Raw genomic sequence first — 20743 nt, 5'->3', positions numbered from 1 at the left:
AGCAGAAAGGCCTTTGGGACTTAGCCCGGATATCATCCGAATAATCATGCACATATATCAATAAGTCATAACACATCTATATTTCATTTTCATACTAGAATTCAAACACAAGACATTTATCAACCATTACCATTCTCGGCTCAATAGCCACATACAAAGAACATGATTTCGATTTGCTTTATAACATGATCTCTATACGCATTCGGCTGCCCGTCATAAGTATGAACTAATTACCTCAATATATAACTCAACTAGAATCATTATATCACCGTTTATTTGTTATGCTTATATGTCATGACTTAAACAAATCATAAACTAAGTTCCATTACTCGAAAACTTACCTCGGATGTTGTCGAACGACTCCAACGGCTATTCAATTACTTTTTCCTTCCCTTTATCGGATTTAGTTCCCCTCTGCTCTTGAGCTTAATTTAACAAATAAATTGATTTAATCATCTTGAACATCGAGAGAAATTCAAGGTACTTAGCCCATATATATATCAGACATTAGAGTCATATATATGAAATCATGAATCAAATTCAACATATTAGCTAATATTCTCATTTAGCCGATTATCTAAGTCAAGATAGATCATCAATATGCTTACCTATAGCCGAATGTGCAACATCAATCTATCACTATCATCTACATACTTAATCAAAGGCCGAATACACCTATTCCAACATGATATCATTCCTATTTCATTTAACACTTAACATTTACCACATATCAATTAACCAATTTTTTTATAATTACAAAACTCTTCATCTATTCATGCTCTCATATTCGGTCATCCCTACCTATACTAACCATACAACTACATAATTCTAAGTTTAAACACAATTACAACATTCTAGTACCATGGCCGAATACTTCATGAAGTTGCTAAGACCCATCCTTTTCTAATTCTCACACACCCTCACATCCAATCCTTTTTGTTAAGCACTCAAACTCAATCATCTTCAAGCCTCATTACCACAACATCAAACACCAACTAAGGAAGGCAACTTCCATGGTCGAGTATCATCTCCCTCAAATAGCAAAAATTTAAACCATGGGCTAGGTAGAATTCAAACTAACAACTAAAAGTATGCATGAGTTTTATGGAATAATCATGAAACACACCTCTTCCTAAACATCAACCAACCGAACATGAAGCAAGAGAATCCTCTTCTTCTTCCTTCCTCAAGTCACGGCAATGGAGGAGCATGGATGAAACAACTTTGTTTTCATCACCCCTCCCTTTTCATTACTTTATTACTAACCTTTTATTTTATTATTTTTAACACAACACATTAACACAAAATGTTTATAATATGTTTTAACCCATTGCATGGCCGGCCACTATCTAAAACTTGGGTAATTTGACATGCAAACCCATCATTTATACAACATGCATTAATAGGTCCTTATAGATTAACCTATCACATTTCAAAAGTGTCACACATAAGTCCTATTAACTAAATTCACATGCAATCGACTAAATCGAAGCTTAAAACTTTCACACATTCATATTCACATATTTTAGACAATAAATATCATATTCAAATACTTTGGTGACTCGGTTTAGCGGTCTCGAAACCGCTTTCCGACTAGGGTCAATTTAGGGCTGTCACATTGTGAATGTGTCTTAATATGGGATGCTAAATCATTGAAATGATGTCATGATATGTGTCCTTGGTGTGTATATAGATGTGAAAGATTAAGGGTAACATAAGGGCTTGAAAAATAGCCCAAGTGTTGGCCACACGGGCTTAGACATTGCCATGTGTATCAACCGTGTGGGGAATCATGTGGTTCAATTTGTTTGTTGACGTCATAAATAGAGAGTTACACAGCCTGAGGACACGGGCGTGTCAAAGGCACACAGGCATGCCCCTACGTCTACACGGGCGTGTGACCCTATTTGCTTGAAATTTACAAAGTTTTTTAGAGTGCACAGTTTAGTCCCGAATCAATTTCAAAGTGTGTTTGGAACCTCGTAGGCTCATAGTAGGGACATTAAGGGTTATTGTGAAAAGTTTTAAATTGGAACAAAATTTTATAACCCGAAAATGTTTGTAAGTATGTGTTCAAGCCCGGAAACACCTCGTATCCTATTCCGGTGTCAAACTTGGGTAAGGGGTGTTACATAGTAAGTTCCTATGCAAATAATAGGCATCATAATCACACATTAACATACATTATACATGAAGTAAATATAACATAAATGTCATTATAACTTTCATAATCAAACTTTTTCATTCACAACCTTACCAGGGGTTCATCACATATCGAGCTCATTATTCAATGAGTTTTACGTACGTACCTATACCAACTCACAAAATAACATAACCTTTCATAGCGTTGACATTCTTGTTGAATTTCCCGTTGAACCACTTGTAATACTAAAGGATACTCAGGAGTCTTGCACATACAATACCATACCAATGCCATATCCTAGATATGGTCTTACATGGGATCTCATATCGAAGCCAATAGCCCAACTATGGGCTTACACGAAGTCTTATATCGATTCCATATCCCAAATATGGTTTTACTCGTAATTTTAGTAACCCTAATGTCATGACATTCGTATCCTAACTATTCCTAAGGTTCAATCGGGATTACTCACTTGTCAAACTTTGTCGATTACTTTCAAGAGAAATTCACAATTCATACAATATTAAGGCAATTAAAACATAAATAACCATGCGTTATTTACATACGAACTTACCTCAGTACAAAAATAGCGGAAATGGGTCTAATCGTCAATAACCTTGTTTTTCCCCTATCAAAGTCTGAATCTCATCTTTCTTGATCTATAATATCAAAATTAACTTATATAATTATCACATTGTTCAATTCGGTACGAAAATCACACTATGGAAAATTTATTATTTTGCCCCTAACTTTTTACATTTTTACAAATTAGTCCTTAGGCTCGTAAATTGAAATGTATTCAATTTCTTTGTTACCCAAGCCTAGTCGAACCATATACATACTCATATTAGCCAACAGTTTTCATCAAATCACATTTTTACTACACATTTTATAACTTCTTACAAATAGGTCCTTTTATGTATTTCCATCAAAAATCACTTAGTAAAAGTTGTTCATTACACATCAAACTTTCATTTTCTAGCATAAAACATCAAAAAACATGCATGTCGTACATGGGTAAAATTTTAAACATGAACCCTACTTCAAAACAATGGTAGAAATAGAAAGATCGGGTGAATACGACTTCAAAAACATAAAAAGCATTAAAAATGGGGATAGGATGTACTTACAATCAAGCTTGAAAGATGAAAAAACCCTAGCTATGGTGTTCTTCCATGTTTTAGCCAAGATTGAAGAATGATGAGCAAATTTTGGCTTTATTTTCCCTTTTTATTCTTTTATTAACCAAATGACCAAAATGCCCCTTTTCCAACGAACTAAAATTCTGTTACAATTGGACACCTTTAACATGTAAAACTAAACTTTTGCACTTTTTACAATTTAGTCCTTTTCGCTAAATTGAGTGCTCAAACGTCAACATTTTCGAACGAAATTTTCACGAAATCATTCCATAAAACTGTAGACCATAAAAGTGTCATAAAAATAAGTTATTACTATGTCAGATTTGTTGTAACACCCTTAACCTGTATCCGTCGCCGAAATAGGGTTACGAGGCATTACCGATCAATATACATCACATAATATGCATAACTCATATATTTATAAACACATATTCACATACCATTCATCACAATCACATTGTCCCTTATTAGGGCCTACGAGGCCTTAAACATGCTTTAGAAGTGGTTCGAGACTAAACCAATAACATACGAAAATTTTGAAAGCTTAGAAATTTTTTCAAAACATACAGGGGTCACATCCCCGTGTGAACAGACTGTGTGCCTCACACGGCTCCAGACACGCTCGTTTCTCAGACTATGTGAAAACAGGGCATACATACTGACTTGGGTCACACGGCTAACCACACGCCCGTGTGTCTAGCCCGTGTGCCCTTCGAAGTGGCCACACATGCCCGTGTGCCAAGCTATGTTCTAGGCCTTACCAAAATTGTAGGGTATACTGACTTATGCAACACGGCCAAGTCACACGCCCGTGTGCTAGGCCATGTGTCAAATAAGGGGTACACTGACTTGTACCACATGGCCAGTCACACGCCCATGTGTGAGACAGTGTGGAGCATACTGACTTCATTTAATATCAACACCAGAGGACACACGGCAGTGTAACCTGGCCGTGCATCACACACGGTTGAGACACACGCCCGTGTCTCTGCCCATGTGGACAAAAATAGGCCATTTTCAAGGCAAATTTGCCACCCTTATTGCACCTACCTATATAATTTCAATTGGTACCATTTCAAGACACAAATATGCAGCCAAAAGTCATCAACCAATACACAATCATACCTTATCCATTTCAACCAAATTCAATATCATACTTCATCAAAGTCTTTCTCTGGCATTATACTCCATAATTCAATTAACCATTTGCAACTATAACACCATAATAATATTCTTATCAAGCATGCCAAAATAAGCCATTACTCATGGCTATATATACAACCAAAACATATAAATTTACAAGCCATTTCTATTAGCTAAACACACATCAATATTCACATCATTTGCAAGCCAACTCTCATGGCTATAACCACAACCAAAATACCACAACTAGCTTATACATGCCATATACCATAATTACAAAACTCAAAAGTACCAAATAGATGTCTTATGGTGTGATGATATTCCCAACAACTCTCAGATCTGAGCTAGCCTTGATTCTCTATAAACATAGGAATATATCACAAAGTAAGCTTCATAGCTTAGTAAGTTCATATTAATGTAATGAGCAACTTCACTATTCATTCCCAATTCTTACAATATAAATACAAGATAACACAAATACATTAAATCTCAAGTCATTTGATCATTCATTCACTAGCTTACCAAGAATTCTTCCATTTCATGGATTCAATGTTTATAAACTTTACTCACATACCTATACCAACTCGTATCAATCTCATTCTGATCCACATCTTTCATTTCCTATTGAACCATTTGGAATAGAAGTTAGATATTCAAGGATCTCAATTGATAAGTACCTATTTTATGGCCCGTAGCCAAATCAAGATAACTTATCCCCGAAGTGCCTATACCATGGCCCGAAGCCAAATCAAGGCATAACTCGCACCCGAAGTGTCAATATCATGGCCCGAAGCCAACTTAATACCCTAATGACATGTCATTAATATCCTAGACTATTCCTAAGGTTCAACTAGGAATTTCCAATACCAAATCATAGTCGAATCATTTCAAATTACTGTTGAATCATTGTCGAATCATGGTCGAACAAGTCCTGTAGTCTAGTAATTACAATTTATGCATAATCAAAGCATTTAAATACAATTATAATAGAGCTCGCTACATACAAACTTACCTCATGCTCGGAATTTACGGATCGGATCGACTATTCGACAACCTTGCTTTTCCCCCGATCTAAATCCAAATTCTTTCTTTTTTGATCTATATGAATTCAAAATTAACTTATTTATTCATCTACTCATTCAATTTAATCCAAAATCACTCATTCGGCCATTTTTACACATTACCCCCTAAACTTTCACATTTAATCAATTTAGTCCCTATTTCACAAATACACAAAATTCACACAATTCAACAAAACCCAAGCTTGGCCAATTATGTATAGGTCCGTAGCAACCCAAAACTTTCATTTATTTCACATTTCAACCACTCAATTTGCATATTTCACAATTTAATCCCTATTATGCATTTTCATCAAAAATCACTTAATAAAACATGTAAAACTATCATCAAGCTTTCATAATCTATCATCAAACATCAAAGAACTCATAGATTCCACAACGGAAACTCTCAAAATCTTTAATAATTTCAAATTTTAAGGTACGAGCTAGCTAGATTGAGCTACAACGATTAAAAAAACATAGAAATCATAAAAAACCGAGCTAAAATCGTACCTTAATCAAGCTAGGAGTTGGGCGAATATCTCAAGCCCTAAAATGGCTTTCTTCTTCCTTTTTTTGGGTTGAAAATATTATAATATGAACATATTTAGCTTTTTTTTTATTTAATATATGTTTATTAACATTTTTACTACATTAACTTTAGTTAATAAACTTTAAAAACACATAAACCATGTCCATTAATGTCCATTAACACTACCAATGGTCTAATATCATCATAAGTACCTTTAATTTATTAAATCATAGCAATTAAGCACTTTAACAAATAGTATGCAACTTTTATATTTTACGCGATTAAGTCTTTTTTCTCAAATTGAGCAATTTAGCTCATGAAATTTTCAAACATCATGCTATCATGCTGTAAACAAAAAAAATAATATTAAAATAATTTTTTATATCAGATTTGTGGTCCCAAAACCATTGTTTCGATTTAGCTAAAACAGGGCTGTTACATTTGTGGTCCCGAAACCACTATTCCGACTAGGCCCAGAATCGGGCTGTTACATTACGTCTCGATTTTGTATGACTACTCGTGTATAAGTCTGGTAATGCCTCATACCCTATTTTGGCATTGGATACGGGTAAGGGGTGTCACAATGTCACAAGTGAATTAATTCACAAACAGATTCAGAATTAATTCATCTTGGATCCAGTCCAATGTATCATTCTACCAATGAATACAGCTATGTCTCTACCTATTAAGTCAACTACTTTGATAGCCAAGGCTAGTCATCTTCTCAATTGGAATTGTAGATAACATAATAATCCTTCTCAGTATTTGAATTAAATGCTTACTTTGATTTTTTTTACGATATTATAGACTCGTTTAGATTATCTACTGAAGTAAGTTGTCTTTCTCACAATGTAAACGTTCTTACAATACCACTTATCATTAGTTTGAACTTAGACAATCAATGAGGTAATATTTTTTTGTCACAATTTCACTATGCATGCAAAATTTGAAAGACAGAAATACAAAAGATATAACAATGAAATGTGACATTTATTTATTCATCGTTTAAATACATAGAAAATAATTACATGTTTACTACAATATGGGCACATTTCCCAACATATACTGTCAAATAGCAAGATCTTTATCATCAACAACAAGGATCGAATTTCGAGTATTACAGGTTGTGTCTTCTCTTGGATTTTGCTTCATTTTTTTTACTTGTCTTTAGGCTCGTTCCCTTCTTCTATGCTTAAAAGTGTATTCAATTTATGGGTCAATTGGCAATAGATCATAAGTCTACATTCATAAACCTTGAAAATCACAAAAATAATAAAATTAAAACTAACAAAAAAACAAAAATAAACCAAATTGCAGAAAAAAATATCTTGACAAATAATGACAAAATACAGTCCCTTGCAACAATGCCAAAAACTTGTATCAGGGTTACGTGCAAGTGTATAGGGACTAAATGTGTAAATTATTTACAAATTCAACTATAAAACAATTTGGAATATAGAAAGTAAAAGAATAATGTTATTGAGAGACAAAAATTATAATATGAATGTAATCAGATTTCAAATACCCACAAAATAAAACAACACATATTACAAAATAAAAAGTAATCGTAATAGAAAGATTAAATATAAGATTTAATAAACATAACATGAATAAACTATAACAAGTATTTCACATAACAAGAGTTTATTGAAGTTATAAAAAGAATATGAAAATTCATTAAACCCAAATTTATATTAAGCATAGGCTTCTCTCTAAGTCCTATTGTGTCCCTAAGTCACCTTGCATATGTCTATGTCAAACTAACCTAGAAATCACCCTTTTAGGCCTTTTATACAGTTTATGCATACAACAATCATCTTTCAATATCGACATGATATACACCCTTTAGGTATTTTTTTCTATTAACTATTATCTTTTCTTAGATTGAATAGCTAATTCATTAAACTACAATGTTGGCCATACATTTATAAGCATTAACATGAATTAAATCTAAATGAATGAAACAATCATTTGCATAGAATATTGATAATATAAGAACCAATCAGCTCAAATCATGATCCATACCCATTCTGAATAAGCAAAATTAAGTCATGCTTTATTAAATTGAAAACATAAAGATGAGATGCAAACATGTCTTTCAACATAGAAAACAATAATTAACAGTAAAGAGAAAAGGTAAAAGAGTAGCCGAAGGGGTTATCCAATGCCATTGCACAATAAGAAGATAAAACAATTGGACTGTAAGGGGTTATCTGCGACTGCTCCTTGTGGCTTCTCATCGTGGCTCTCCTCCTCTTCTTTACACTAAATCACCTATACGCTCTCAAGTCATACTTTCTAGCCACTCTCACTCTCGGCAAGAGTTTTTCCTTATTCTGTGGCAAGCAAATGCTTAGCAAGCCATAAGGAAAGCAAAGAACACTCAAATGCCTTTTTCTTTGAAAACTAGTGTGTTTAACTGATGAATGAAGGTCTCATTTTATACTTGTTGAGTCCTCAACATCCCTTGCTATTTTTAGCAAGGGAATGTTCAATTTTCTCCATTGGTTCTTCCATCCCTTGATGTGTGGAGGAATAGGTGGCGACATGGCTATTTTTAGTAATGATGGTTGCTTGATTTCCTCCTTTGTATGGTCACCTCTTACTTGGTGGAAAGGTGGGTGGTTTGACTACTATTTTTAGCAATGTGTGGACAGTTGAGGCTTGAATTAAGGGGAGAGGTTGTTGATTCTTGTTTAAGAGAGAGTGAAGGTTGAATTTATTATTTTTAGCAGTTGAATGGTTGGCATTTGGGTGGTGGAGGATGTTGTAACATGTGGTTTGTGCAAGTGTACACAGTCATTATCAAGTAATAAGTAAGTATAAGAGTTATCGTCTCCACAGGGACTGCATGTATTAATCAATATTTTATAAAATTAAAGTTAACAATTTGGTGAGAAAAACAAAATAGTTTTCATTGGTTGATATTAAGTAAAAATAATTATCTAGATGCAAAATGATCCCTGATGCAAATTAATCTAAGTATGATGATTAATTAAAATGGATGAGGTGGATTTAACAGCACAATTCATAAGATTACAACAACAATAACATACATAGGCTAGAATAATCACATTAATTAACTTAGTTCATTTACATCATGTTAATAATGTTCTGGAACATATTCCATGGCAACTCAATCTTTCATGAGTTTAAGACCAATATTAAGTCCTTTCGGAATATTTTACTTATAAAAAACATGCATTTTACTGATCATATTCAAGTAAGGGTTTTTTAGAATAAATGTGAAGTAACAGGGACAGGTTAGGTTTGACACAATTTAATCAAATAAACCTAAAAACTATGCAAGATAACAGAGCTCTTTCGAGTTATTATGAACCTTTAATTTAGTCTGGTTAGGATCTAAATTAAGCATGCATTTTTCAATTATTGTGTTCATTAGTCATCGTCTGGTTAGGATTGCTCAACTAATTCTAATGCATTCAATCGCGTATGAATGAAATACATACTTCAGTTTAATTGAATACATGAATGGTTGAGGCACAGAACATCAGAACATGATTCAAATAAACTTTATTCAATTGATGCAATCATCCTAGCTAAACAAAATTAAGCTATCGTTGTTAATGAAAAAAATTAAATCAAATTGCAAACATGTTGAATAACAAGAACAACAATAAAAATTAAGGAAGAAAACACTCAGAATAATTTAGGAATTCTTTTGAAATTAATCATGGTGGCTTCCTCCGATCCTCATAATTGCTCCTTCCCAATATGCTCCTCATGGTGTCCAGCCAATAGAGAATTTTCTCAAGGAATTTCTAACTAAATGAAGGGGAAAATGGAGGCTTTATGAATGAAAGAAATGAGAGGTTAGTGAATGATGAAAGGAAATGAAGGATGTATGTTAAGTGAGGGATGATTAAGGGATGACTGAAATGAGGAATGGATGAGGGTATTTATAGTGAAGGAAGGCAGATGTGTTTACTAAAAATAGCATGATGAATCCCTTAGATTTTTCCTTCCCATGGCCGACCATAATTTATGGAGAAGGGAGTTGTTTGGTTGCTTGATTCATGCATGATATCATGCTTGAATCAAGAAATGGGTGGACGGTTTCTTGACCAAAGTTGGTGGACCATTTTTTGATTTGTTTGCAAGTGCAGGAACCTCCAATAAATCTCCCAAAAATGAATTTCTGAGTATTCCAAATTCCTTTCCCAAATTTGGGCTTGTTCTCCCTTGTTTGGATGGTTTAGTAACCCAATTACTTACCAAACTTGTCAATCAATTGATCCATTTTCAATTGGATCAAAAGCAACCTCGTCATGACCCATTTTACATGTTTTTATCGTCCATGTAGAGTGAATTTGGGCATGTCCATGTAACTTTATTTTATGAATAAATCATGCATAATTTCCTTGATCCAACTACATTAAATAATGTCAAGATCAATAAGTAGCCAAAAACAATTAAATTATGCATAAATTTAATACAAAATCACATAAAATCACTTTATTCATTAAATGATACCCATTATTAAAATATAAACAAAATTCACTCAATTAGTGATCAAATACTCGGGATTTATATAATTTTTAAGTTAAAAGGTGCCAAAACCAATCATAAAAACCCTATATAAATTAGAGCAGATGTACAACTTGATTATGGACTACTATTTTTAGTAGTGGTTGCTGCTATCCTTAATTCATGAACAGTGGGTAAATAGGATGTTCGGTGGACAATTTTGGCCTCCATCTAAAAATTTCTAGGACTCCATGTGTTTGGGTCTGGAATGAAGTTACTTTGAAGCCCAACGCGACTGAATTTGTGTAACAGCCCGGTTTTGGGCTTAGTCAGAATAGTGGTTTTGGTACCACCAATCCGAGGTTGAAGAATTATTTTTATTATTATTTTGGTGTCATAGTATGATTATATTAGTCTATGAAAAATTTGGTGAACTAATTTTAGAGTTTGTGAGATTAATTGCAAAAAAGGACTAAATCGCATAATGGGAAAAAGTTGTGATTTGCTAGCAAATAGTGTTAAATGGCCATGGATTATAAACTAGGGGTATTTAAAGTGCAAATAGACCCTAGGATGGTGCTTGGCCGGCCATGAGACAAGGAAATTAAAATAGTCAAATGTTAGGTGAAGTTTGGTGACTTATTTGGCCAAAAAGAAAATAAAATAAAATAAAGATGACGTCATCCCTTTTTCAAATTCTTCTCCACCGAATGTAATGCCCCATACCCGAGACCGTCACCGGAGTCGAACACGAGGTGTTAACGGACTTAATTCATTGATTAAACAACTTAAACAACTTATTACCAACCATGCATATGTACATCACCAATATCAAACATAACATAAATAACTAGATTTATAAGTCAAAATCATTAGCTCATTAAAGACCAATATATTTGGCCAAATTATAATAATACATGTTATAAAACTAGGTCCTATACATGCCACTCACTTGAGAATTATAGCATATGTGTTTATACTGTCAAGGTGTTGACTTGATAGTGATGCTGCCTCCGACGATCTCCAACCCTGAGCTAACCTGACAACACTAAAAGAAATGAAGAGGGGGTAAGCTTTATGCTTAGTAAGCTCACATGAAATAATAATAAGCAATTTACTAACATGTTTTCCACAGTAAAACTAACCCAATTGTACATTTACACATGTTCTGGTTAAGCGGCTTTCTTGAGTAACAGTCACTAAATCATTTATATCTAGAGTTAAGGAACTCCAAATTAAGATTCGTAAATTTTCCCAGGAACTAGACTCGTATATCTTTTCACCATAAAATTTTCAGAATTTTTTGTCCATCCAATAAGTACATTTTATTATTCAAATTCTCCCCTATTTTGTTGTTTAACAGCTTCGACATTTCTTCACTAAAATTTATTTATCTCATAGTACGAGACTCGGATAATGTTCCTGTTTGTTTATATTAAAATTAGACTCATCAAAGATTCTAATAATATATATTATAACCCATAATTAGTTTTCTACAATTTTTAACAATTTTTCCAAGTCAAAATAGGGGATCTCGAATTCATTCTGACACTGTCTCACAAAAATTAGAATATCACATAATATACAACTCTTTTACTCCCCCTGTTTCCTTTATATGAAAACAGACTCATTAAGATTTAATTCCATAATTTATTTGAAATTTAATTCAATTTACACAATTTTTGGTAAATTTTCAAATTCACGCAACTGCTACTGTCCAATACTGTTTTACTACTAAAATTCACTCTTACATAATTTCACTTTATCCATTTTGTCTTATCGAAGTTCACTCAAATATCGAGCATATTGCTCAAAATTTTCTTAAACATATACCTGCACTTATTCGTCATATAATCATGTTCACATGTATTTTTTACTTAATCGATTTTCCCGTTGAACTCTTCGGAATAATAACTGATACTCAGATGCCTGCACATATTTTCACACTTACAGCCAAAGCTATCTGGTACGCATAGTAGCCTGCACTTAGTACTACACATGCAACCAATTATCCGGTACACGTAGTAGCCTACACTTAGTACTACACACGTGACCTAACCATCTGATACATGTAGTAGCCTGCACTTAGTACTACACACGTGATCGAAGTTATCGGGTACGCATAGTAGCCTGCACTTAGTACTACACATGCGACCTCACAATAGATCATTCATATTGTTTCTATTCCGAAGGCTCAACCAGGAAATTCCTCACTGTCCAACATGTTACAAATTTATTCATAGTCCTTTTTCAATTTGCAATTTACAACAAATAGTCATTCTATTTCACATGTCACAACAAGCATTACATTTTTCCATATCATACATACCATCCATCAACTCCTCTTAAACATATTAACTCATACAATTTATGCCATATCAATAGAGAATTATAATTCATGCATGGTATTGCATTATTATTAACACACGAACTTACCTCGATCCAGAAACGACAATTTACCATTTTAGTCCATAACCTTGTATTTTCCCGATTTAAGCCCGAATCTCGATTTCCTTCATCTATAATATAACATTTAGTCTAATAATTAGTCACAGTATTCATACGGGTCCAAAAATCATATTTTTACAAATTTCCATTTTGACCCCTAAACTCTTGCATATTTGCACTTTTGCCCCAAGGTTTGGAAATTAAACTTCATCCTATTTTCTTATGTTTTATGACATGCTGACCATTTTTCCCTTCTATGGCAACATCAAATTCTCACTCTAACATGTACTTATGAACATTAGGTATTTTTACCGATTATGTCGTTTTACTCGTTTTCACGTAAAATCACTTAGCAAAAGTTGTTTAACACAATTTCAAGCTTCATATTCTACCATTAAACATCAAAATACATGCATATCATTCATGGGTAAATTTTTAAACACAAACCCTAGCTCAAAATAATGGTAGAAATAGCTAGAACATGTTACCGGGACTTTAAAAATGTAAAGAACATTAAAAACGGGGCTGAGGATCAGTTAAAAATGAGCTTGAAAAGCTTGAAAACCCTAGCTATGGTGTTTTCCATCAGGAAGAAGATAAGCAAATTTGGCTTATTTTGGCATTTTTAATTCATTTTAATTACCAATTTACTAAAATGCCATTAATGAAAAACTTTTAAAAACCTATCATACCATGTCCATTTTTGTCCACAAACTTCAAAATGGTCTAATTACCATTTAAGGACCTTTAATTTAAAAACTCATAACAATTAGACACTTCTAACATGTAGAACTCAACTTTTGCACTTTTTACAATTTAGTCCTTTGACCAAATTGAGTGCCCAAACGTCGAAATTTTTGAATGAATTTTTTACAAAATCATTCCATGAAATCGTAGACCATAAAAATATAATAAAAATAAATTTTTCCTTATCGAATTTGTGGTCCCAAAATCACTGTTTCGACTAGGCCTAAAAATCAGGATGTTACACCGAAAAACACCAGCAAAATAGAGGTTTGAAAGCTTGAAATTTACAACAACTTGTAACCCTCACATGTAAGTGATTTTGATGGTCTTTCTTGATGATTTTTGTACTTTTAGAATCATTGTAGCATGAGCTTTCAGATGAGGGGACTATTTTGCAAAATGGTTAAAATCCTAGGGTTTTAACATGAAAGTTTTCATGTTGTTTTCTGAAATTTTGTGGAAGAAAATGAATCATGGTTGTGAAATAGACAACTTTTGTGAAGTAGTTTTCATGGAAACCCTAACTAAGGACCATTCTGCATAAGTTGTAAAATAGGAAATAAATGTGTGAAATAATGAGAATTGTGGGCTGCTCCTAGTATAAAAAGTATTCGGCTAGGCTTGATTAATGAGAAAATGTGATAAAAATTGATTTTCGGGTCTAGGGGAAAAATGGTCATTTTGCCCAATTATAAATTGTTGAGTACCTAGATCGATAAAATGATTAAATTTGTGAATTCTTATTATTTTAGATCAAGAACTACAAAATCCAAACCTAGACCGGGGGAAGGCCAAGCAAGTAGATTAAATCGTCTAGTCGCCTACATTTTTGTAATCCGAGGTAAGTTGTGTGTTAATAATGCAACTATATTACTATGATATATTAATGAATTGATATTGCATAAATTGTTTGATTGTGAATGCATGTCAAGAAATTAATGTAGTAAAGACTTTCGATTGAACATTTGGAATAGTCTTGGACATTCGTACCATAACATTGGGTGGTATGTGAGCCAGTGTAAGACATGTCTGGGACATGCATCAGCCACATTATAAGAGCCAGTGTAAGACATGTCTGGGACATGCATCGGCCTCGGGATATACAAGCTAGTGTAAGACCTGATTGGGACATGGCGTTAGCTTGCTGTGTTTCAGTGTAAGACCGGTTTGGGACATGGCATCGACACCGATAGATGAGAGCTAGTGTAAGACCTGTCTGGGACATGGCATCCACCTAGATATATGAAAGTCAGTGTAAGACCTGTCTGGGACACGACATTGAGTTTAATGTTCTGGCTAATGTAAGACCATGTCTGGGACATGGCGTCGGCATCTTATCCCATGTTGGGGGTTATTGAGTATCCAGTAATATTTCAAATGGTTCAACGGAAGATTTATGGTTTATATCAAAATGAGAAAATTTGTAACGCCCTGTACCCGAGACCGTCGCCGGAGTCGGACACGAGGTGTTAACGGACTTAATTCAATTATTTATACAGTTCATTTTAAAATTTCCAGACAAGCTGGCTAACTGCGTCACTGTCACCTTAAAAATCATATCTCGAGTTCCAAAACTCGAAAAATGATTCCGAAAATTTTCCCTGAAACTAGACTCATATATCCATCTAAAAATTTTTTTCTAGAATTTTTGGTCTGGCCAATTAGTACATTTTATTAGTTAAAGTCTCCCATGTTTCAGGGTTCGACTACTCTGACCTTCATGCATTACGATTTAGATATCTCCCTGTACAGGGATTCAATAGTTATGACGTTTGTTTCTAAAGAAACTAGACTCGAAAAGGAATCTGTACATATAGGGCATGACTTCTAATTATCTCTGATTAGTTTATAGTGAATTTCCAAAGTCAGAACAGGGGATCCAGAAATCGCTCTGGACCTGTTTCACGAAAACTTAAACATCTCATAAAATAAGGCTCATATGATAGTTTCGTTACTTTCATATGAAAATAGATTCATCAAGGTTCGATTAAATAATTTATTCACTATTTAATTACATTCTTACTATTTTTAGAAATTTTTCAAATCCACATCACTGCTGCTGTCAGCATCTATTTTTAAGGTAAACTTTACCTATTTAATGGTTTTCCATGGATCAACTAGAATTTTGTCATACATAGCACCAAAATGATCGTGATTGACCATTCCAATGGCTAATCGTTACCAAACATTTCCATACCACTCAATGAACAACATACAAAATGATTATAATGCTATGCTCAATATATATATAAGCCATTTTCGCATGGCTATCCAAATATATACATTACCAAAGGTACTTGACTAACAACAAAGGGCAGTCCTATACATGCCATTATCAGAGTTCAACTAAAAGAGTACCAAAAGGGCTTTGATAGTGTGGGCGACTTCGACTTTAACACTCCCGAGTCCGATAGCTGACGAGCAAAATCTATAAAACAGAGAATCAAAGCAACAGAATAAGCATTTAATGCTTAGTAAGTTTGAGTAATGAAATCATGCACAACTGAAGTATAGCATTCATATGACTAAACGAATAATTTCATATACACATATTCTCAAAATCATACCTACTTCACATTTCCAACCCTTATATTCATACATAAGGAATCAACTTGGCTAAAGGCCGGAAGCTTGTTAATCGATTGAGCGAATACTATTTAAAAGGAATCAACTATTCCAATGCATATACGAAACATACCTCATCGTTGGAATTTTACGAGCGTATTAATTGAAAGTATTACAGCAAGATCGCTCATTCCCAGACCAAGTACCTTCGGGATTTAGCCGGATATAGCTACTCACTCAAATGCCTTTGGGACTTAGCCCGGATATAGTAACTCGCACAAATGCCTTCGGGACTTAGCCCGGAATTAGTCACTAGCAGAAATTCCTTCAGGACTTAGCCCAGTTACCATCTGAATATTCATGCACATATATCAATAAATCATATCACATCTATATTTCATTTTCATCACTAGAACTCAAACACAAGACACTTGTCAACCATTCCCATTTTCGGCTCAATAGCCACCTACAAAGAGCATGATTGGATTTGCTTTATGACATGATCTCTATGCACATTCGGCTACCCATCATAAGTATAAACTAATTATCTCGACATATAATTCAAATAGATTCATTATATCACCATTTATTTGTTATGCTTATACGTCATAACTTAATCAAATCATAAACTACGTTCCATTACTCAAAGACTTACCTCGGATGTTGTCGAACGATTTCAACGGCTATTCGATCACATTTTCCTTTCCTTTATCGGATTTAGTTCCCCTTTGCTCTTGAGCTTAATTTAACAAATAAATTGATTTAATCATTTTGAACATCAAAGAGAAATTCAAGGTACTTAGCCCATATATATTAGGCATTAGAGTCATATATGTATGAAATCATGAATCAAATTCAACATATTAGCCAATATTCTCCTTTAGCCGATTTTCTAAATCAAGATAAAGCCATCAATATGCTTACCTATAGCCAAACGTACAACATCAATCTATGTATTCATTCATGTGGCCGAATATGCATGTCTATGTTGAGGCCGATTATATACTTAATACATTCTACAAATATGGTTACTTGTATTGACTAAATACCATTTTGTTTCAAGTTCAAAACTCGGCTAATACACATATATACACTAGTAATCAAATACTAACATTTGCACTTCACCTTAATAGCTAACTTGGCAAACCTTAATTTAACATATAATTGTTCATAACACAATTAAAGCATCCTCTCCATTCCATCAATTCAAAACACATACATTACTCAATAATATTCAAAATCATATTCGGACTTAGTACACACTTGTTAGCCGATTTTTCTCCATTTAGCAACTAATGCACATATGTGCTCATTTGCTAGACTCTACTTCACCTAACTACCATTTCTCATCCAAATAACATGAACAACATTTACTCATGACATCAAGCATTCTTTAATTCGGCTATTACTAGTATAAGCTTTAACCATTCATATTTTTAGAAAGACCAAGTTCTTTCCTCAATACATTCATCATCAAAATTCAAGTAAAACAATCAAAATTCCTTCCTTTATAACCATAGCCGAAGGCTCCATTCACCCATCATTAGTGAAAATTTTAGCATGGGCTAAGCAAGAACCATGATAATTTACCTAAAACAAGTAAACATTTCACAAATTTAACACAATATACTAACCTCCCTAAGGATTCAAGTGACCGAAATTCTTCCCCTCCTTTGTTTCTTCTATTCGGCCAAGTTGAACAACAAAGAGAGAACTTTGTTTTCATCACCAATTTCCTTTTCATTACTTTATTACTAACCTTTTATTTTATTATTTCTAACATAAAACACTAACACAAAATGTTTATAATAGGCTTTAACCCATAGCATGGCCGGCCACCATCTTGGTTTTTGGTTAATTTGGCATGCAAGTACAATTATTTGCAACATGCATAAATAGGCCACTTTACATTTGCCTAGCACATTCTAAATTTTCTCACATAAGTCCTATTTAATAAAATTCACTTACAATTAACAAAATTCAAACATGAAATTTTCACACATGCATATATACATATAATAAGCATCAAATATGATGGTCAATTATTTTTATGACTCGGTTTAGTGGTCCCGAAACCACTTTCCGACTAGGGTCAATTTAGGGCTGTCACAAAAGTTATGACCATATGGTGAGTGATACAGGTACCTAATTGAAATGTATGAGATGTGGGCTCAATATAGGCCATATGAATTGTACTGGATGGTGATGAGTAAGTTTACTTATGTCTATTTATTGTATACATAGACAAGCTATGAAATGTTATAAGCATATTGTTTTATGATAATTAGTAGATGTTTATTTTCATGCAACTTACTAAGCTTTACACTTACCCCTTTTCCTTTTCATTTTCTTATAGAGCCGCCAAAATAGCTCGAGGATCATTGTTCATGTTAGAGAAACCCGTCACACTATCACTTGATACACTCGGTATAGCTAGTTCTTTTGTTTTGATTATGGCATGTATAGGATCTTGGCTTTCAAGTTTTGTGTCATTGTTAATTGGCCAAATGTGTTGGCTTAGTTTAATACTTGAATTATTTTGTACAAAGCCATGAAAAAATAGCACATATTGAAAGTTATTATGTGAATGCATGAAAACCTTTCGTGAATGTGAGATTGTTGGCATGGTTGAAAATTTATGAAAGGTATATAGGCCTAAGTTATGGTTGCTTAGTTGAGAAATCTTGTTGTGATAGACTTGGTATGATAGATTGTGTTTCAAGGTGGTAAGGGGCTTGGTAGATAGCCTTATATCATCCACACGGGTAGACACACGGGCGTGTGTCTAGGCCATGTGTGATACACAGTTAGCACCATGGGTGTGTTGTTCAGCCGTGTGTCCCCTGCACCTCGAGTGTGCAAGTCAATATGCATGGTAGCAAACACACAGGCAGAGACACGATCGTGTGTCTCAGCCATGTGGAGGACACGGCCTATGGCCACAGGCTTGTGCCTTGGCCGTGTGCCCCAAAATTGTTGCCCCAAAATTGTTGCTAACGTCAGAAATAGAATGTCAAGGTTTTTAGACACGAGCTAAGACACAGGCATGTCATGGCCGTCTGAGAGACACGGGCGTGTGCCAAGCTGTATGAAAACCCCTGTAGGTTCAAATTTGGAATTTAATTCACACGGGCTCGGGGCACAGGCGTGTCCCCTTATGGTTTAAACGGCCAGGTCAGCAGGGCCACATGGGCGTGTTGCCCTTCCACACGGGCGTGTGCCCTGTTTCAAGTGACATTTTCTTAAGTTTTCATAAGCGATCGAATTAATCCCAGACTATTTTCGAAGTATGATTTGGGCCTCGTAGGCCCATATTAGGAATCGACAAACTATGAAAGGAAAGTTTTAATTTGACTTAGTTTTCACATTTCAGAAAAGATTGAATGCATGCGTTTAAGTCAGGTAATGCCTTGTGCCTAGCTCCGGCCTCGAACTTGGGCAAGGGGTGTTATATTTAGTGGTATCAGAGTTATGGTTTAGTCGATTCTAGGACTAACCTAGCGTGAGTATGAGTCTAGCTATACATGCCATAATTGTATATTGATAGTGTGATGATTTCTAACGAGATAAATTGTGTTTTTATATATCCTAACGTGACAACGGTAGATGAAGTGGAAAATAATGTGCTGGCTCCTGCTTAAGGGACCGCGCCAGTTGATAGTGGGCCCATAACGATGAGTCAGGGTGGAGGGGCTAGAGAAACTTACCTCCATATGATGGATGCGTGGTACTCAGAGTTATTTCGTGCGAATCCAAATACTACTCGATCAAACGTGTTAGTGGGATTTTCGAGCAAGAGCAAGAATAAGCAATATACGATGACAAAAGCCCAAACCACATCTATCGCGAGTGTTGGTAGTTGGACCAGAATGTTCACAGTGTGGTAGACGTCATTTCAGCGAGTGTCAAGGTACTGAAAGGGGCTATTTTAAATGTGGTTCGTTGGACCATTTTATTCGTAGCTGTCCCGAAATGGTTGAGAAAGATAAGGATCAAAGTGTGAGATCGAGTAACGCTCCTTCAAGGGGAAGATCACATAAGAACTCAGGAAGTGGGGCCAACAGTAGAGGTACGCCTAGAGATGCTACTGTAAGGTCCGAAGGCAGAGCGCCTGCAAGGACTTATGTTATACGTGCCTGTGAGAAGTAGAGTCTCCCGTTGTGATTACGGGTACCTTTTCTATCCATGACATATCTATTGTTGCTTTGATTTACCCGGGGTCTACCCATTCCTATATCTGTATAAAATTGATACCCTGTACGAATATGCTGGTTGAATCCACAGAATTTGTGGTGAAAGTGTCCAACCCTTTAGGCAAGCATGAATTAGTTGACCAAGTATGTAGAAATTGTCCTTTGACAATTAGAGGTCATTGTTTCCCGGCTAACCTCATGTTATTACCGTTTGATGATTTTGATGTAATCCTTGGGATGGATTGGTTGACTTCTCATAGTGTTGTAGTGGACTGTGGGAGAAA

This window comes from Gossypium hirsutum, chromosome A07 (genome assembly GCF_007990345.1).
Source record: "Gossypium hirsutum isolate 1008001.06 chromosome A07, Gossypium_hirsutum_v2.1, whole genome shotgun sequence".
NCBI lineage: Eukaryota > Viridiplantae > Streptophyta > Magnoliopsida > Malvales > Malvaceae > Gossypium > Gossypium hirsutum.
This window is presented reverse-complemented; position numbering follows the sequence as displayed.